The sequence below is a fragment of the Balaenoptera physalus genome, assembly GCF_965194825.1.
Source record: "Balaenoptera physalus genome assembly, chromosome: 5".
Taxonomy (NCBI): Eukaryota; Metazoa; Chordata; class Mammalia; order Artiodactyla; family Balaenopteridae; genus Balaenoptera; species Balaenoptera physalus.
In genome coordinates this window covers 14,372,971-14,394,691 of record NC_138884.1, presented here as the reverse complement: position 1 = coordinate 14,394,691, position 21,721 = coordinate 14,372,971, and the positions used below count along the sequence as shown (strand labels likewise).

Here is a 21,721-nt window from a genome sequence, read left to right as displayed (position 1 = left end):
TACATTTCACAGATCAGTAAACAATTTTAAATTTAAAAAAAAAGAAGTGAGAGAGAATGACATGGGTTTGTCAATGACTTTCTGTTAAGTAAGGACATTCAAAAATCAGCCACCATTTATCACCATAATCATTTAACTCCCCAAGAAAAGATTGGCAAAACCCTAGAGGAAAGTTGGGTCTTCCCTCAGGAAAGAAAGCTCGGCATTTTAGAAATCTTAATCTCTCTCCTTTTCCCTTACTATTATTTTCTCTTTTCAATATAGACCGGTTAACTCTTTGCCACAGACTGGCCCTATTCCACAAACAAATATTTGAGAACCACAGACTTGCCAACCCACTTTATACAAAGCAAGAACTTAAGATATTCTAGAAAGATGTAAGTCTCTTTCACTCCTTAAAATCTTTACAATGGGTATTTTTTTAAATGTAATACTATTCTGATTGAGGAGATTTTTTTTTTAAAAAATGCATTCCAAATGCCGCCTGCTTTAATACATGTTAATTCATTTTACTTTTATAATCTCACAGTAGAAGACTAAAACTTTTTAAAGCTTTTATTGCCAGAGGCCTAATAATTTATATTCCTATGTTCCTTGAATAACTATTTTATTGCTGAAATCTGCAAATTTTTATTTTGAGAGGAATAGAGGCAGAACATTTGGTGATCTTCTCGTCCTAAGAAGATCAATGCCATACTAGTGGAACACAAGACACTGAGGTTTCCATGACCATTTCTGTAGAGTTCAGATGTCAATAACATGACCCATTAGGTGAACTGAAAGAATAAAGCATAGACAAAGATCAACAGCCATTGTTCAAACTGAGGCTTTTACAGTTCCCTTCTACAACGCACCTGCTACTACAGAGGATATTCTGCTGCCGTGTGAAGTGCCCTATTTTGCATGGACTTTTGGTGACCTATCTGTAAGCGCACAGCAAACACACACCTGCCTGAAAGGTTGGGTCCTGTATTTGTATGTCATTGCTTACTGCAGGGAAGTATAATAAAGCAAGACAACATAGATAAAAATCGCAGCCATTAAAGAGGAAATAGAATAGCAAATGATCAGATTAAGTAATAGGAGTGTCAAAGTGAACGGATAAGACAGAACCAATAGTCAAATGAATTGATTTATATCTCGCAAACTCCTTGTGAGCCCTGACAATTTTTTTTCATAGAGTTAAAACAAAAGGTAAAATTCTTTCATTTATAGGCCTTGCAAAATAATGAACTAGGTTTGGTGGAGAAAACGTGAGGCCAAGGGAGCTTGAGCCTTTGAATGCACAGTTGGCCAGTGGGCTTATGATAGATCCAAGGTTCACAGAGAGGTGCTGAGTACAGGCAGTGCTAAGAGCTTCTGACAATCCACAGGGATGTTGTTTCCACTCTGCATGGTATCTTCACATCTTGGCTGAGAAACATTAAGGAGACAGGTACATCTTCTCAGTGCACTTACGTACAGGTAATTTTAGGAAGGAATTTATTATTTCCTTGAAATAAAATTGGTCCGACTATATAATAAGAATATAAATGAGAACTATACCATGGGAAGATGGGAAAACCAGATAAGGAGCCAGGAAACCTGGGTTCCGATCTTAAGCCCTAAAACCCAGCACTGTATTGCAATAGGAAAACTACAACTATCTCTATATTTTGTCCTCACTTGCAAAATTAAACATTTAGACTTAATCTTTAAAGTCCCTTTCAGCTATAAAGTGTTATGATGCATGATGTATTTTCTGTCTCCTGAGGGATCATTTCATCTAAACACTGGCTTCATTGCAGTATTCTTCCCTCTTAGAGAAGATATGCAGACTAAAATCAATATGCAATGCTACCCAGTGTTAAAACATTCTAAGGAGTAGATGAAAGTGATTTTGAAGAAAATATGTCATGCTACCTCATACAGCTATAACAAAATAAAGACACGAACTCATATAGTTATACCAAAATAAAAATAAGAATTAGTATGGTTAACCAGAATAAAACAGATTACACTTGTCATTTTTATGGACAAAGTTGTCCATAAAGAAAATCTCATGCATCTTTTTTCTTTCCTTTTTTACATGTCCTTTTAAAAATATCTTTCCTGAAAGAGGATTGCATTAAACCTGTGATCCGTCACAGCTAAGAGATCATTACTGAGGCTATAGTCAGCAATATAGTCTCAGTCACAGAAAATTGACTCCTCATGCATTAAGGGCTATGATTCAGGCTCTCTTGGCTTTTGATAAGAAGTGATTTCTCTTTCAATATCTCCATTGGTCATGCATCTGCAAACCACACTATCGATTTCCTTCCTCTCTCTGCCCTGGTCTGTGCCCTGGGCTGGTGAAAGGGGAGGTCCTGATCCTTGAAGACAGCAGCACTAAGTTCATTCGGGCTTCTGGAGGGGTTTGGCTTCTGGAGGCACAGCAGGAGAAAGAGGTCAGGGTATTTCTTCCCTCTCTCTGGCGTTGGCTCTGTGGCCGTGCCCCTCTCAGGTGGCCGAGCTCTCACTGGGTCTGGAAACACTGCTTCTTCCACTTGCCCAGTAGCTTTCCAGTGGTGATGGGTTCCTGCTCTTGGTAGTCCCTGCCTGACTCACCATCTCTTACTGGTTCCTTTGCTCCTACCCACAGCTCTGAAAACTGTACCCTCCTTCGTTCAGTTTTCTTCACTGTCCCTATGAGGGTGTCTCCTGCTGAGCAGTACACTATCTTTCAAGGGTCTTAAAAGTCTTCCTGTTGTAGATTTAGCAAAAGTACATTTGTCCCCCAAAAGGTTTACTTTGATTTTAAAGTGAGGTTTAATTTTTAAGAGTTCCTGTGAATTTTTAAAGATAAAAATATTACAGAAAACAGATTTCTTTGTCATGGCAGTAAGCTTTTTATTTAGTTTTGTCATTAATCGGGACAGCATGCTTAGAGCCAATTCTAAAAAAGTTGATGATGAAACAGTCTCCATTATGCCTTTTTCTTTCTCTTAGACATTCCTTCTCACCCTACTAAAAAATAAGTCAATCCCTCTGCACACCCCCCCGTCCCCCCAACAAAAAGGAAAAAGAAACCTACCCAAATCTTTTTGGATACATTAATTCTTATCAGTGCCACTTTATACCTGAGAGAGCAACAATTTCTATTTTGTGATTTTTTTTTCAGACTCCTTAACATTTATGTGGCAATCGCTGGTGTAAGATTGACTTTCCAGTGTTACCACACAACACATCATAAAGCATCCACAAAAGACTAAAGATACTAGAATAAGGCAACTGATAACTGAGCTTTGATATACTGAGCTGCCATCATCTCTCTTTTCACTTAACGAATTCTTTGAAAGGAAGTTGGAAATAAAAGGCAAGGAGCAAAACGCCCAGTTGCCCAACAGAGATTTCTTTAGACTAAAGATCACCTAACACATTTGTTTCTCCTTCCTTTTTTCTTGTTAACTATGTCTGATCCTGCTGTACAGGTGCTGGTTGATATATTTTACCTGTACTGCTCCTCCTTTTTCTTCCACCATTAACTCTTCCTGGATTCAGAATATTTTTGAAAAGATTTTATCAAAGAACTACACCCTTAGATTGAGTCTCAGAATCTCCAAACATAGAACAAAACTTAAAGGCAATTACATTTTATAAACTCTTTATTAAAGTTATAGCATTGTTGCATCTGGCATGGACTATTAAATGTAGCATGAAAACTGGTTTACTTCTGATGGACAAACTTTGGTCATGTGTACATAATCCAACCTGTGGAACTTGCTACAGGGATAACAGCACATCTCAAAAATCAATGAAATCAATGCCCGTAGTATACTATCTGAGTTTTTTCCCTCCCCATATCCTACTCCTTTTTCTTTCTCCTTTTTTAAGGGTTAAACTGGGTGGTTTTCAGAGTTTTACAAGGGAACTATTAGTGAAAAACAATCTGATACATTCAACTTACTAAGGCCCTACTCTTTCCCTCTAATCTTTCAGCAGGACCCAAGGGAGGCTAAAGTTTAGATCAGTCTATTCTCCACAAGAACTTTGATTCACTATTAAATTCCGTCTAATGAAGATGACTTTGCCATCCCACGGCCATCAGCAGGCTATGTGTGGGACAATGCAAAACCCACCTTGTATAGAGGAACATTGTTCTTTCTTCTTAGTTACACCAGTTGAATAGAATCTCATGGAAATTCACATGCACAAGAGACCTGTGAAATCAGTAACAGTATTAATCTCTAGGGTGCCTTGCTGAGTCAAGTTAAGGAAATAACTATTTTGCTTAAGTACACACTTGTTCATGTCTTACAGCTTGTCATGTTTATGATAAGAGCAAATAGCTGAGACAGAGAAAGAGGGGGAGGGAGGGAGGGAGAGAGAGAGAGGAGAGAGAAGAGAGAGAGGAGAGAGGAGAGAGAGAGAAAGGGATTTTTTCTCAATGATAAAAGTTAAGGTTATAACAAAATATAATGCAAGTGTTTGCAGAGTATGCACTAATCGCATTGAATCTAATTTTCCTATACTTCTTGCCTTGTAGATAAATTTAAAAAGAGAATATACAAGTTTGAGAATTCTGGAACTTGCTTTAGTGCTTAAAGAATTTCTGATATATCAATCATATAAACTAGAAAAATGAAAATATGAAATAAACTCTGATTCTGAAATTAAACTATTCCATTTAATAAAATCATATATTTACAATGTTTATTTACTATTTACTTCCTATTTACTTCACACAACACATTAGACATTAGGGGGAATTAGACAAATGCAGCTTTATAAATAACAAATTTTTTGTGGTTAATAATGATTCAAGCTAGTGTCAGAGACAACAATTTGTGTTTTTAGGAGGCAGTACTGCATAATGGTTATATGCATGGGCTCTTACAATTCACCATATACTACCTGTGTAACAGGTACACGCTACTTAATCTCCTGGGCCTCAGTTTCCTCATTTGTAAAGTGAATTCTCTTCCGTAAAACTACTGCCTAACTTGTATGTTGATGTGAAGATTTACTGAAATAATACATATAAGGCATTTAGAAGAGTAATTGTAACATTCAGTAATAAATATGTTATTATTATTAATATTTTATTCATCGGATACCGTGTATGCTTTCTGATGGGGAAAAACAACTTCAAAGTGATGAAGTAGAAATGTTTAACATATTAGAGTTAAGTAATGGTTTAAAAATATAGCATAATCCATACACGTTATTTAACATGAAGCAAAATGTTAATTCTTAATTTTTTTCTATTAAACTTGTTAGAAAAACAGGTGAGTCTACTCTAGTTGTGATGGAGTAATTCCTATAAGATCAAAAGTGGGCAAAATCTGGAGGGGACATGATTTTGGGGAGAAGGGAATAGCCTTTATGAGTTTCTTTTTATGTCTGTGGCTTTTTGCCTGAGTGCAGGCCCACTCAGTGACATAAGGAGCACCTAAAACTTGGATAGAAATCTGTAGTCTTAATGGCTTGAAGACTTAGGGGATAGAGTTTGAGACCGCCACAGTAATTGCGAAGTAAGGGAATGTACTGGGTTGAATAGTGTTTCCCTCAAAATTCATTTCCACCCAGAATCTGTGAGTATGACCTTACTTGGAAATAGACACTTTGCAGATATAATTAAGGTAAGATCATATTGAATTACAATGGCTCCTAATCCAATGACAGTGTCTTTATAAGAAGAGGGAAATTTTGACACAGACATACACAAAGGGAAAAATGACCTTGTAAAGATGGAGGCAGAGACTGGAATATGCAGCAACAAACCAAGCAATGCCAACTGTTGCTGGCAACCACCAGATCCTATGAGAGAGGCATAGACCAGATCCTTCCTTAGAGCATCCAGAAGAAGCCAAACTTGCCAATACCTTGATTTTGGACTTGTAGCCTCCAGAACTGTAAGAGAATAAATTCTTGTTTTAAGCCACCCAGTTTGTAATACTTTGTTATGGCAGCTCTAGGAAACTAATACAGGGAGAAAACATAGGAAAGGAGAAAATCAACACAGGATACCCCAAATTCTGAGTATAAAATCTGCCACTATCTCTGGCTGACCCCTGAATTGAACATGTGTATGGAGTAACTAAGGCTAAAATAATTGAATAGGCTTTCAGTTGCTTCACTCTACAGGGATACAGAGTTTGGATTTCGAGTTCAGTCAAATAAACTGTCTGCTGAGACAACAACAGCAACAACAACAAAACCCACAATACTTTTGGAAGAATATAAGAAAATCCAGAATCTTTACAATATATCACTCACAAGATAAAATATATATTTACAAAATATCATTCACACAATACAATTCCAAATAACAAGACAAATGAAGAAACAGAAAATTGCAATCCTTACTCAAGAGGACAGGTAATCAATAAAGACTCTTAGATGACGCAGATTCTAGAATTTATCAGAGAAGGATTTTCAAGCAACTATTATAACTATGTTTAAGGACATAAAGGAAAATGTGACCTTAAAGAACTAACAAGTAGGACATCTCAGCCAAGAAATAGAAACTATGAAAAAGGACCATTAGAAAATTACAGAACTGAAATGTGAAATGTCTGAAAAATTTTTTCAACATCTTTATTGGAGTATAATTGCTTTACAATGGCGTGTTAGATTCTGCTTTATAACAAAGTGAATCAGCTATACATATACATATATCCCCATATCTCCTCCCTCTTGCGTCTCCCTCCCACCCCTCTAGGTGGTCACAAAGCACCAAGCTGATCTCCCTGTGCTATGAGGCTGCTTCCCACTAGCTATCTATTTTACATTTGGTAGTGTATATATGTCCATACCACTCTGTCACTTCGTCCCAGCTTACCCTTCCCCCTCCCCGTGTCCTCAAGTCCATTCTCTACATCTGAGTCTTTATTCCTGTCCTGCCCCTAGGCTCTTCAGAACCTTTTTTTTTCTTTTTTTTTTTTAGATTCCATATAGATGTGTTAGCATACGGTATTTGTTTTTCTCTTTCTGACTTACTTCATTCTGTATGACAGACTCTAGGTCCATCCACCTCACTACAAATAACTCAACTTTGCTTCTTTTTATGGCTGAGTAATATTCCATTGTATATATGTGCCACATCTTCTTTATCCATTCATCTGTTGGTGGACACTTAGGTTGCTTCCATGTCCTGGCTGTTGTAAATAGAGCTGCAGTGAACATTGTGGTACATGACTCTTTTTGAATTATAGTTTTCTCAGGGTATATGCCCAGTAGTGGGATTGCTGGGTATTATGGTAATTCTATTTTTAGCTTTTTAAGGAACCTCCATACTGTTCTCCATAGTGGCTGTATCAATTTACATTCCCACCAACAGTACAAGAGGGTTCCCTTTTCTCCACACCCTCTCCAGCATTTATTGTTTATAGATTTTTTGATGATGGCCATTCTGGAAATGTCTGAAATTTTAAAATACTGGAAGTTTAACAGAAGACTGAAGATGACAAAGAAATCATCAGTAAACTTGAAGATAGATCAACAGAAATTATTCAATCTGAAGAACAGAAGAAATAAAGATTTTTAAGAAAATGAACGGAGCCTCAATTTCTGTGGGGCAATAGCAAAAACTTTAACATATGGTTAGAGTGGAAAATATATGACAAATAATAGCTCAAAAGATCTTAATTTTTGATTTAAGAATCTTACTGCAGAAAAACACAGAAAACCACCCTAGGCACATCTTGATGAAAAATAAAGGTAAAGAGAAAATATTACCAGAGAAAAAAAGACACATTACATACAGGAGAACAAGAATACAAATGACTTAATATCAAAAACAATAATGTCCAGAAAACAGTGGAACAATATCTTTAAGACACTGAAAGAAAACTGTCTGACCAGACTTCTATATGCAGTGAAAACATCAGATATTTAGAGAATCCCTCAACATTTGGAAGGTAAATAACCTACTTCTATTTTTTTTTTAACACAACAGAGAGAAACATCAAGATCAACAATTTATCTAAAGGTTGAGATTATTTCTATAGCTAGTTTGTCATTACTTTTGCTTATGGACACGAGGCACTATTTGAGGTCCTAATCGGCACTTAGGAATAAAGTAATCATGCATCTTATTTTTACTCAAATGACAAATTTCTAAAAGAGACCAAGAGGTTTTCCTTAAGTCAACCATCTCTGGGAAATTCCATTCTACTTTGTTACACTCTTAAAAATCTCTCAGGTATTTTCTGGACAGTCTCAAAGGACTTACTAAATTCTCACCTTTCTTAAATTGGTACTACCCACTTTGACACTGGGTAAGCCTTACATTTGTTCAGAAATTTGCACAAAGCCATTGATGCTCATCAAGGAGACAGCTATCTTAACAGCATGACTAGGATTGCACAGCCGCATGTGACTCACAGGGATTACTGAGCGGTGTCTACTGGTGGGAGTCGTGAACACCCTGGATTTCAAAAGGAAATTATTTTGGTTATGGAAAACCATATATTTTCACTAGGAAAAGTCTGGCATCACAGAAAGATTTTTATTACCTTTTGTTGTTGTTGTTGAATGAGAAGGGAAAAAATTTGAATGGTTCAAGTTTAAATGGATGGTTCTTAAGTAATCATTTGAAAGATCAATATATCAATTTACACTGTGAACTATGTGCCCACATGTGTGAACTGGGAACCACAAAAGGAACAGCAAGACAATGACTTATCCTTTTTATGCTATTCTTTGTCTTTGACATGTATACACTACTGATACTACGTATAAAATAGATAACTAATGAGAACCTACTGTAGAGCACAGGGAACTCTACTCCATGCTCTGTAGTGACCTAAATGGGAAGGAAATTCAAAAAAGAGGAGATATATGTATACGTATTGCTGATTCACTTTGCTGTACAGTAGAAACTAACACAGTATTGTAAAGCACCTTTACACCAGTAAAAAAAAAAAAAGTTAAAATTACAGAGGAAAAAATAAAAAATAAGAGAAATACTGAACATATTTTTTTTCCTGTTGGAAAACAGTTAAGTTTTATTTGCATCTACTAGTCAAGAAGAGCAAAACATCTATCTTCTAAAGCAGAATTTTTTAAAAAAACACTTTTTTACCTTACCAAAAACAATATCTTTTAAGCTTTTATTTTATCAAGAATGCTTTTATATGTTTCATAAACTCCTTTTATCCATTACATCAATTCCAAGTTTCCTTTATTGGAAAGACAAGCTTTTAGCAACTTTTCATAGCATGAACGAAGAGTATTTTTCTTGCTTGCTTTATTATTTTTTGTTTGATGACAACATTTTTAATATCCTTTATTTTTATAATGTTGTTTAAATGAAAAAAACCCAGTTGACTAATTTCCCACACCCACAACCCCCTGCCCTGCCTCTGGCAACCACCAATCTGTTCTTTGTATCTAGATAGATAGATAGATCTATATAGCAGGATTTCCTTTTTTTTAACGGCTGAATAATATCCCATTGTATACATATGACACAATTTTTAAATTCATTCATCCATTGATGGGCATTTAGATTGCTTCCATGTGTTGACTATTACAAATAATGCTGCAGTGAAGATGGGGGTGCACATATCTTTTTAAATTAGTATTTTCTTTTTCCTTGAATAAGAACCCAGAAGTAGAATTGCTGGATCATATGGTAGTTCAATTTTAATTTTTTTGAGGAACATCCATACTGTTTTCCATAGTGGCTTCATGAATTTACATTCCCACCAACAAGAAGTGCACATGTGTTCCTTTTCTCCACATACTCACCAACACTTGTTATTTCTAGTTTTTCTGGTAGATAGCTGTGGGTAAAAGAAGAACTCACTAGTCAATTTAGAAAACATTTTAAACTAATAATGAAAGCACAAAATTATAAAAATTGTACAGTGCAGCTAAAGCAGTGCTTAGAGAGAAATTTATAGCTTTTAAATATTTTAATGAGAAAAGAAGAAAGGTATAACATCAGTGGAAAGTAGGGAGACAATTGAAAAATTTAACAAAGCTAAGTTAGTTGTTTTGAAATATCAGCACAGTTGATAAGCTCCTAGCTAGAGGGATCAAGAAATAGAGGGGACATAAATTATATGTATATCAGGAATAAAGAGGGACTTTCACTATAGATCTTAATAGACATTAAAAGGATAATAAGAGAATATATGAACAACTTTATGCCACTATTTCTAACAACTTGGATGAAATTGATAAATTCTGTGAAAAATACAACTTACCAAAACTGACACAAGATAAAACAGAAACTCTGAAGAGCCCTATATTGTTGTAAATTTATCAACGGATTAGAAAAATAATGTTTTTTCTTCTTTTTATTTCATACCTGATTTTTTTACAAAGTGTCTTAATGTATTTTGTGTGTGCCATGGATCTCTTTTATTTTAGTCTGTTTGGGCTGCTGTAACAGAATACTTTTCTCTATCAGTTGTTTTATACCTTCATCATGTGATCAAAGTTAATATCACCTATGATGGGACAAATTGATACCATGTGCCTCCTGATATGATGCATTGAGAAGGACACAACATTACTACTGTGGTATTCTTACCAACAATGAATAATCTGAATTTAATCATGAGGAAACATCAGATGAATTCCAACTGAGGAACATTCTAAGAAATAACTGGCTAGCATTCTTAAAAGTGTCAAGTTCACAAAAGACAAAGAAAGGCTGAGTAACTGCTTCAGATTACAGGAGAGTAAAGTGACATGACAACTAAATGCATCATGTCATGGTAGATTAGATCCTGAACCAGAAAAAAGACATTAGTGGGTAAATTGGCTAAATTTGAATAAGGTCTGTAAATTAGATAATAGTATTACTTAATGTTAAGGTTGATTCTAATGTTAATTTCTTGATTTTGATGATAGTGCTGTGGTTATATAAGATAATATTTATGGGATATGGGTGGAAGGTATATGGGAATTCTCTGTAGTATTTTTGCAACATTTTGCAAGTATAATATATCAAAATGAAATTTTAAAAAATTCTAGGCTTAAAAATTAAAAGAAATTTAACAAAAAAGTAGCTTTTGCACTTGGTTTGCTGTCTTCAACCAGTCCACAATTATTTATGGAAGGTTTACTGCCTGCCAGTGGTTATGCTAAGTTAGATGTAGACAGTCTCTGTGCTCTTGGAGCTTGCATTCTGGTGGAGGAAGACATTTATTAAAAAAATACTTACAAGAATGCAAGTATATATATATTTTTTGCCACTAGAGACTCTTTACCATGAACTAGGCTGCTGGAGCAGAATTTAAAAGCACCAAAACTTTGATTCTAATGTTGTAAATTTAAGTCCTAATACTCTAACTTTAAATCCTAAATCTATCTACCAATTCACTCTATACTCTGCACTTCCCTATTCATCCTTCCTTATTCACCTCCTTATTTTTGTGTTACAAGGGCATCTCCCCAGATAGACAGTAAAAGATGAGATTAGCTTTCTTTTTTGTCTTTGCATCTTCCCCAAGTCTTTGTGCCTAGTACACAATAAACGTTAAATAAATATTTGTTTATTATAGGCTTTATTTAAACTCTTTAAAATTTGTCTATGTATTTTGAAATTCACAAAATGATAATACAGAGTCCTAAAGTCTCTATAAAGTGAATATAAATCTTTCACTTTATGTATATTGCTGTGGACATCAGACAATATTAGATGTTGATTGCATATATATTCATGTTACATTTATTTAAATTATTAGTAAATTTTAAAAATTGAATATCCAGTGACCAGCCTATGTCTATTGCTCTTTACAGAAATTACTCTATCCTTATCTCTGAAGAGGATCTATTGACCAAACAATCACAACCTGAGCCACATCCCCTAATAAAATAAAACTAAATACAAATGGGTAATATGTATTGTACTTGTTTATATTTAATCATTATGATGGCTTCAGTAAACAGTTTTGAAGATGAAGTTTTTAGTCTCGCTGGCTGGCCCAGTCTTTCTTGTGACTAGTGGAAATTTTGGTGCTGTCTGTGACCATACAACTTAATGTACACAGGAATTAATTCTATGGCCTTAACCTTATGAGAAGACTCTATGACCTACTGAGTTCAGCAAAATCAGCACCGAGTGTTTTAGAGTACAGAGATGTGGAAAGCCAGTGAACCAAGAACAAAAATGTTGGGCTGACAATTCTGTGTCCTACTAGGGCACCTCTGCCTTTATTGTTTTGGAGAAAGTGCTCTGATATTCAAAGTTCAAAGAACATAATGAAGTATTTGCACTCATATTTAATTTTCTGACCCAGGTAATAAATGACACTATAAATTTAGGATTTCTTCAACCTTAATGGATAAAAATTTTTTTGCTCTTCATGGGCCTCTAAGTACAAACTCTTAAGGATGAACATTTTAGTCTCCCAATGACGATCTAAATCTTCACATTTTAAACTTTGGATCAATTGTTCACTGTGCAAAAAAGGTTAAAGACTGCAGTCCTATCATGTTTTCTTCTACCTTTCATTAAGCTTTCAAGATCCTTGTTATGGGTAGTCTTTTTCTCTCTCTCGGGGCCTTTTAATTTTTAATCACTGTTGTCTCAAGTGCTGATCATATTTCTGAGAAATTACTTTATGTAAAAGATGGAGCAAGATAGAGTTGCCACATACCTTTTTATCTTTTCTGTGAAATTATTTGGACCTAAAGTTGTGGTGACAAGGTTGCTTCTAATAGATTCTGTTGCCATGGAAGCAGGCTGTTGAAAAGAGCAAGACTCAAGGCCTCCAAGTCTTTGCATGTTTATATCCACACTCACAAATATACAAATTTTAGATTGAATGGCAAACTGTATACAATGAAACTTGTTGATCATACAATATTTTTCGGAAACAAAAGTTATAGATGCTAATATAGCAGAGTTGAACTAATAAATAAATTTTTAAAATTACTTCTAGGAGCCAGAGAGAAGTTATCATTCAAGATCTGAAATGAAAGAAAAAAAAGGAAGGAAGAGGAAGGAAAGAAGGGAGGAAGGAAGAAAAAACAGCCAGCTGTTTAGTCACTAAGTACACACACCAAGTATGTGTATGTGTTCCATAAGGATAAGATCAACGTCCAACGTGTTTCTTTCCCTATTCTCAGTGCTTAGCCCAGTGCATTACACATAATAGATGCTCCATAAATACTTAATGAGTGAATGAAGACATAGGGGTAGCAAATACCAATGCTGGTGACAAAAAGATTTGACTCACAATGGTGTGGAGAATCTAAGGGAGAAGGTAGTAGCCCTAAGAGTATCATATATATGAAACCAGCCGGACTCAGCTAGATCCTCCTATTAGGGTAAGAGAAGTGCTTGGGCAACTGACCCACTGCAAGACTTACAGTAGAACACAGAATACATAGTGTTCCAGAGCCACTGACTATCTCTGGACCTGGTCCAGACAAAGTTAATAATAAAAGACTAAAATGGAGTAATATAACCATTCAACATGTGGTAAGGCTATAGGGCTACTTGGAAATCCCGGCAGACAGTCAGGCCATGGGTAATCTAACAACTGTTAGCAAAGTGTGTATATATATAGCCATGGGAACGTATATGCAGTCACAGAAGGTTTTCTACACAAATGTACAGGTGTCTTTTTCTAAATATTGCAGTGCTGTTTAAAGCTTAGTCTTTGACATATTCACTCTTTTTGAGACCATAGATATATATTTTTAATAGATGCATCAAAAGAAAAATATAAAATCTTTTTTAAATTGATAAAACATTTACTTTGAAATAATTTTAGACAAAGTTGCAAAAACAGTACAGAGTTCCTATATAACTTTTGCCCAGCTTCCCCTAATGGTAACATCTTATGTAACCACAGTACAATGATCCAAACCAGGAAAGTAACATCAGTACAACAGTGTTAACTAAATTAAAAGTCTTATTCAAATTTCCTCATTTTTTTCATCAGTATCCTTTCTCTGTTCCAATATCTATTCAGGGATCTCACATTCTGTTTATTTCTCATGTCTCCTCTGCTTCCTCCAATCTGAAGTCAAAACCTCTTAAAAAAGAGGAAATTTTTACTTTTCATCAGAATAATATGTTAAAAGTTAAATTTTCAACTAGCAGTATTGGTGTTTCTCAGGTCCTCCCCCATTTTCAGAGCACAGCCAAGAAAAGGAAGTAAGAGTCTGTATTTAATAGGAGGGGAAGACTTACAGCTCTCTTTCCTACAACCTGGGCTTCTTTAATAATTGCTTTGTGTTGTTTGGCTTTAGTTTCTGCAGGATTTTGGGGGGAACATTCAAAATCCCTGGACCACTTTTTGGTTGACAAGTTGCAACAATTGTGAACAAGAGTAGAAGAGAGTAGAGGAGTAGAGTGGAGAAGAAATCAGGTGGGCTTCATTCAGCAGGACATTCTGCTGATGAGAGCTAGAAATATACTAAGGAACTGAGGTTACAACTACCATCCAAACGACAGAGTCTGGGACAGAGCTCGTGAACTCCAGTGCCAGATAAGTATTGTGAATAAATAGGGTGGGTCCAAAATCCAGGACTTGTGTAATGATAAAAATCACAGCGTGTGAAGAAAATGGCAAGTATCACTCTGGCTCAGTCAGTAATGATGTGGGGGTGTGGTGAGCTAGAGGGTACATATCACGTCTAAAGCAGGCAGTTGGTATTCAGCTCCACCTGGAATTTACAATCAGAATTTGAGCCCAGGGTTGCAAGATCCTCAGATGGTTTTTTTTTTTTTTTTCTCCTGGAGAACTTTCTTTTTTCCCCAAGAGGATTTTATGTGAAAATTCTTATTTATTTTTTAAAAATTTTAGGAGATTTTATACTCACAAAACAGCTATAACATTAAATTTTCTCCATAAAATATGTATGAGTCTCAGTTAAATACATCTAGATGCTGGATGGCCTGCTAAACGTGCTCAACACCTAAGTGACTAATTTCTACTCGCTGCTCTTGCAATGGGTACAAGTCAAATGCCGTAGCAAAAGTACAAATTATTTAATGTCATAGACTTTTAAATGACTATTAGTAAGTTCAAACAAATCAGAAAAAACCAAGAGTCTATTATACTAAAAATTTCTGGGAAGGTGATCTGTAGACAGCAGTGCTGATAGAAAATTTTTATGTTTAAATGTTAGTAACTAACATTGGCCTGTGAATTTCTCTTGAAAATCCCTCAACTCTTGAATTATCTAAGAATTCCAAGGCCTTTCTCAGTCAATCAGAGTCGGTCCGGTTCCAAACACTGTGAAAAGAAAAAAAGAGGACAGATCAGTTTTCTCTTGCTTTTACTTCTCCTGGCCATGGAGTGGTCATTGTTAAAGATGGGTTTGAACAGATGTTGGTCCACTGCTGTTGGATGGTCCTTGCAGATCCAGATCTTATTCAGGCCACAGTTGTCACATTGAGCTCCAGCATTACAGCTCTTTCACATTCCCACAGTCAGCCGTTGCTCCCCAGTGCCCAGAAACATGCTAGACTGACTATGCCCAGTGGAGCTTCCAGTATCATCCAGAAGGTGTTTTCCTTGACAGTTTTCCTTGAAAAAAACTCTTTGGGCATTTTGTGGAACTCTAGTCTTTGGCCCAGAATCCTGCTTTTCTCAGGGAAATTTTATTTTACTTGATTATTTCGTCTATCCTACACCTGGGCCTTATTCTGTGCCATTCTGGTCTACTCTGTACCAACAAGACTCCTCAACTCTGAACTTTGCGAAGTAGGAACAGTGGAGGTTGGAACTTCCTTTTTTTTTTTTTTTTCCTTTCCCAGGAAGCTGAAGCCTCCTCACACAAATTCATCTACCTCTCCCTGGTAATCAGCTCTACTGAGGTAGCTTTTGCTAAACCACTAAGTAAACAAACAAATAAATAGTCTAGTTACAACTTCCTGGCGGACAAAAGATACAGGTAACATTACATTTACATAACTCAATGAGGCCATTCAAGTGACTCAGCCCAAAACAAAGAAGGTCTGGTCAAAGCAGTCTCATCTTTAGGCATAGGAAAGGCTTCCCTAAATTTAAAAAATTTCCCTCAACTAGCATTTGATATAAATCTTTACCTTAATACGTAACCTGTTATCCAGATTTAAAGAGTTTGATAAACTTGAAGCCATTTCTTATAGGGAGTTATTATAGGAAGTAAAAGCAAAGAAATACAAGATTATTACTGAAATGTAATTATTTGACATAAAAGTCTTACTTCCCCATTATGAAATTGCAGCTGGAATTGGAACTGAAAATGAGCAAATTTATAACAAATCTTTAGTAGGTAGAAAGTGCAATTCATATACCTGTTATAACATATATATTCAAACATCTGCAAGAAAACTTCAGCAAGCACTTACATATTCTGTGCTTAGATACAACTTTGTTGCTGGTTAGATCTTTCTTTTAACCTTCTGCACAAAGTGAAGAGCCGAAGAATGCTTCAGTCCTCAGTGAATCTGTAACAATTTTCCCTCTGGGGGTTGTTAGCAGTAATTAGCCTGGATGCCATTTATGGTAAGGGTACAAGCAGTTCGGTTTGTGAGAGTCTGTTTCAAAGGCTCTTCAGTGCAGAATGTCTTCCTTGATTGGGAATGTGAAACTGAATAAAGGAAACCTCATTTAAAATGGAGTTGGGGGGTACTTCCCTGGTGGCGCAGTGGTTGAGAATCTGCCTGCCAATGCAGGGGACACGGGTTCGAGCCCTGGTCTGGGAAGATCCCACATGCCGCGGAGCAGCTGGGCCCGTGAGCCATCTGGAGCCTGTGCTCTAGAGCCCGTGAGCCACAATTACTGAGCCTGTGCGTCTGGAGCCTGTGCTCCGCAACAAGAGAGGCCGCGATAGTGAGAGGCCCACGCACCGCGATGAAGAGTGGCCCCCACTTGCCGCAACTAGAGAAAGCCCGCCCACAGAAACGAAGACCCAACACAGCCATAAATAAATAAATAAAAATTTAAAAAAAAAAAAAATGGAGTTGGGGGGGGACTTCCCTGGTGGCGCAGTGGTTCCGCCTGCCAATGCAGGGGACACAGGTTCGAGCCGCGGTCCGGGAAGATCCCACATGCCGTGGAGCAACTAAGCCCCCGTGCCACAACTACTGGCGCACGGGCGCCCAGAGCCCGTGCTCTGCAACAAGAGAAGCCACTCCAATGAGAAACCCGCGCACCACAAAGAAGAGTAGCCCCCGCTCACCGCAACTAGAGAAAGCCCGCGTGCATCAACGAAGACCCAACACAGCCAAATATAAATAAATAAAATAAATTTATATAAAAAAAGAAATAATTTAAAAATAAATAAATAAAATAAAATGGAGTTGGGAATCCAGAAGGGGAAACTCTCACGCACTACCACTCATTGCCATCTGCAGACCCCAAGAAGGAAAAGACATACCTTGAACCTCCAACAGGAAAAAGATTACTACTTTACTACCCCAGCAGAGGAAGGAAGATTTTCTGCTTGCCCAGCAACAAGTGCAACCAGTGGGAACATTGCAACTCAGCCACTGGGAAACCATCATTAGCCTGAACTCTCACTTTGCTCTGATGGACTTTCATTCAAAATACCTCCTCCCAACCTTTCCCTCTCTATAAAGTAACGTTACTCTCCTTTGTTTGCTGGACTTGGCTATAGTTTTTGTTACAGAGAATTGCAATTCTCTTCTATCCCTGAATAAACTTATTTTGCTTGTAAAATAACTTGCTGTTTTTAACAGAAACAATACTTTATTTTGCTTTTCTTCTCTTCTACTTTTTCCCAAGAAACCTAAGAATTGTTTCAAACTTGTACCATGTGTGAACTTTCTAAATAGATTGTAGTGGGTTTGTGAGCTTTAGGAGAGAAAACGCTTGGGGAAAAGCTCCCAGACTGGTGAGACTTAGGGAGCTGGATTTCATCAGCTGAGCACCGAGAGACTTCATTTGCTCACTGGTAAATGGAGAAAATAGTATTGGCTCTGTCTGCCTTACAAGGCCGTGTGAGAAATAAATGAGATAAAAAATAATTATTTGAAAATTCCCAAAGCACACATACAAAATATTAGTCCAGGGTAGATAACTTTGTAAGTTTCAAGGTGAAAAAGTTAGTGCTAATCTAATTTAAAAGTCAGTATGTGATAACTTTTTATTACTGTGCTTATAATTTTATGAATAACAGGAAAAAACCATATATGATATGGTTAAATGGTTCATACTGATGACCTAGCAATTTTATACATACTCCAAGAAAACCATAAATACTACTCTTTACATGGTAAACATGGGTCAAAATGTTAATACGAAACAAATTTTTTATTTTTTTCCTCAGACTAAGAACTTGGAAAAATAATTGCAGCATCAAAGAATGCTCGGGATGAAACAGGTCCTGGACACAAATTCCAGTTTGCAGCCTACATTCCCTCAGTCTTAATTTATTTATTTATTTATTTATTTATTTATTTTTGGCTGTGTTGGGTCTTCGTTTCTGTGCGAGGGCTTTCTCTAGTTGTGCCAAGCGGGGGCCACTCTTCATCGCGGTGCGCGGGCCTCTTACTGTCGCGGCCTCTCTTGTTGCGGAGCACAGGCTCCAGACGCGCAGGCTCAGTAGTTGTGGCTCACGGGCCCAGTTGCTCCGCGGCATGTGGGATCTTCCCAGACCAGGGCTCGAACCCGTGTCCCCTGCATTGGCAGGCAGATTCTCAACCACTGCACCACCAGGGAAGCCCTCCCTCAGTCTTAATGTCTAATTTTGGGTATGCAATTCTGTAATTGTTGTCTTTTTTCTTTGAGGTTACAAATTTGCATGTGTATGCAGATGTTTTGAGAACTTGTTTTTGAAAAGTTGATTGGTGGAATGGATTTGAAAAGACCATGAAGGATCAGTGATCCGTTAAGTAAAAACAAATTTAACCACTTACATGATGTTGTCCCAACCTTGTTAATGAAAAAGAAATAAATGTGTGAAGCAAATTAACTCGGAGACTCTCCAAGATTTCTTAATGTAGCTAAACTCCTTTAAGAAATGCTTGGAATTTTTGTTTTAATTGATATTTCACATTAACAAGCTGGCATCCCTTAATGGCTTGAAATCAGAGCCATTTAACTGAGCTCAGTCACCCGTGAAAATTAATTTTCAAGATTTAATAAAGGATATTATGAAGGGTGGGCCAAGATGATTCCCATGCTGAAAATCAGTGTAATGATACTAAGGGCAAACTGTGCAAGCCCACCATGGGTTCAGGTATTTCAGTGGGCTTCCCAGTCAATGTTACCACTTCCTAAAAGAGGTTATTGCCAAAGTTTTACTGACGATGAATAATTAATTCTAGTGGCTTTTGGATCATGTAGTTTGTTGATTGAAATAATTGGATAAAAATATAGAGTATACAAAATGGCTCATTTTTAAATGGATTCAGACCTTTTACAGGTCAAACCAACTAAGCCTCTCCTTCAAACATAAAGATGTACATAACTCTAAAGTGAGATTTAATTGTGTCCCAAAAGCAATGTTATATAAAAGGTCATATCACACACATAGCATGGCCTTATGTATCCACAGAAAGACACACAAACACAAGCACTTTCATTTGCCATGTGATGTAGCTCCTAGAATGTTATGTCCATACTGCCTTTGCAAGACTTTTAAAAAGGCGTAATTGAGGAATCACCCAAAGTGAAAAGTATACACCCAGAGGCAAATATATTTGAAAATATTTTTCCTCTTTTAATAGGTTAGTTTAGACATTTGTTGATATGACAGGTACTTTTGGGGTCATACTTCTATAATATTACATTATGCTTTAAATATTTTTGTGTGTTTAAAGTTTTTTGGTTTGTTATTATTTTGATTGAGTGTTTTGAAGGTTTGCATTTGTGTTCTATTTATTACATTTATAACTATTACTTTACATAATACTCTTAATCCTCTACCATTTTAAATAGTATCTGTTAATTTCCTTCGATGAGTAATAAAAAAAATTAGGTATTTCTTTTTCCTTCCCATTCTTTTACCCATTCTCTTTCCCATTCATTGTGATTGATTATCTTTCTTAGTGTTTAATTTTACTGTTACATGTTCTTGTGACTCTATTATATTATTTTCTAGTTTTAAGTGATATATCTTAAATCCCAGCTACATAAGATGAGGTTATCAGTGTGCATTATTTTTCCCCCAGATTCTCAACTGCTTCACTATATAATTTTTGTGAGAGATCTCATTTCTATATTGTCAAAGTTTATACCATTTTCACTTGATTCCGTAATCATAACCCTATATCTATGTTACTCTTGGTCCTATGGTTATATAGGATTAATATTCATCATCACCTTTTCCTCATTCATCTTGTACTTGGATGAAGTTCTTAATCTAATTGTTTTTTCTTTTTCAAAATGGTTTACTCTTATACTTAGATGATAAAATAGCCAGGTATAATTTTTTTATTAGGTGACTGTCTTTTTCCAGTAATTTGTAGGCAATGCTCAGTGAATTTTTCATGTTCAGTGTTGACTTGAAGGCCTGTCTGATTTTCTTTTTCTCCTTTACTGGCTTTTGTGGGATAGCCCCAATTTATGCCTATTGTCCAGGCATACTTTTTAACAACACTGTCTTTTATTCTCAAAGGTTGGAAGTTACATTATATGGTTACCCTGTTTATGAGTAAGTTGATGTTATTGCTGGGATGTCAAAATAAGTATTTTATTATATTTCAAGTCTGGTGATTTTACTACAATATAATTCTGTTTGACCATTTTATATAATTTTCCTCCCCAGGTGTGATGTGCTTTTTCAATCAGTAGATAAAGTCTTACCCTCCTCCCTCTTATTCTCTTGTCCTTCTCCTCCTACGCCTCCCCCTTCTCTACCCCTCCTCCCCTTCCCCTCCTTCTCCCCCTCCTCCCCCTCCCCCTCCTCCTCCTCCGTGTGAGTTTTGTGAGTTTTTCTTCAAAGCAAAAGGGTAGTTGGATTAGCAGGTGGAAATCATAAAAGCATCTGTTCCATTATGACCAGAAACATTTATATGATGAAGCATGAGTTAGTAACCTTAGATGAAGATAACTAGCAAAATTCTTCATGTTTTTCCAGCTCTTTCACTGTTATAAACAATTCTTAAATATTCTTTTTTTTAAAAAATTATTTATTTACTTATTTATGGCTGTGTTGGGTCTTCGTTTCTGTGCGAGGGCTTTCTCTAGTTGCGGCAACTGGGGGCCACTCTTCATTGCGGTGCGCGGGCCTTTCACTATCGCGGCCTCTCTTGTTGCAGAGCACAGGCTCCAGACGCGCAGGCTCAGTAGCTGTGGCTCACGGGCCTAGTTGCTCTGCGGCATGTGGGATCTTCCCAGACCAGGGCTCGAACCCGTGTCCCCTGCATTGGCAGGCAGATTCTCAACCACTGCGCCACCAGGGAAGTCCCTTAAATATTCTTAAATATAAGAATATTTGAGGTCTTTTGTGATTTTTTTCCATTGCTCTAAATTCCTAGGATTAATATTACTGGCTCAAATGACATGATCATTTTTAAGGTTTTTGATAAGCATCACCAAGTTGCTTTTCGGGAAGATTACACCAGAAAATCTTCCACCATGAACATAAGAATGTGCTCATTTCGGCTCATGTTTGCTAACAATGAATACTGTTATTTTGAGATATTTGTTTATTGCATTCCTGAAAAGTAGTATCTCATTGTGTCAGAGGCAGCCAGTTGCCACCAGAATCCCTTCTTCCATTCTTCTGCAGCATGAATCCGTAGTTCCCCTCTTTTCCATGTGTCTGCTCAGCTACAGGCCTCATTCCCCAGCCCCCCTTGCAGCTAGGTTTCACTTTGTGGCTAGAT

At 36.6% G+C, this 21,721-nt stretch overlaps 1 protein-coding gene across 8 annotated transcripts in view; it reads left to right on the top strand.

Annotated features, from left to right (window-relative positions):
* The window catches only part of LOC309660793 (uncharacterized protein), a 249,950-nt gene that overhangs the window by 151,031 nt on the left and 77,198 nt on the right, over positions 1 to 21,721 (top strand). Inside the window, exon 4 of one of the 8 annotated variants that reach the window (XR_014263616.1) lies at positions 265 to 6,962. The exons of the other annotated variants lie outside the window; for them this stretch is intronic. The gene's annotated coding sequence lies outside the window, so the exon portion shown is untranslated. Of the gene's footprint in view, positions 1 to 264; positions 6,963 to 21,721 lie in introns of those variants that run through there. 8 annotated transcript variants of the gene reach the window in all.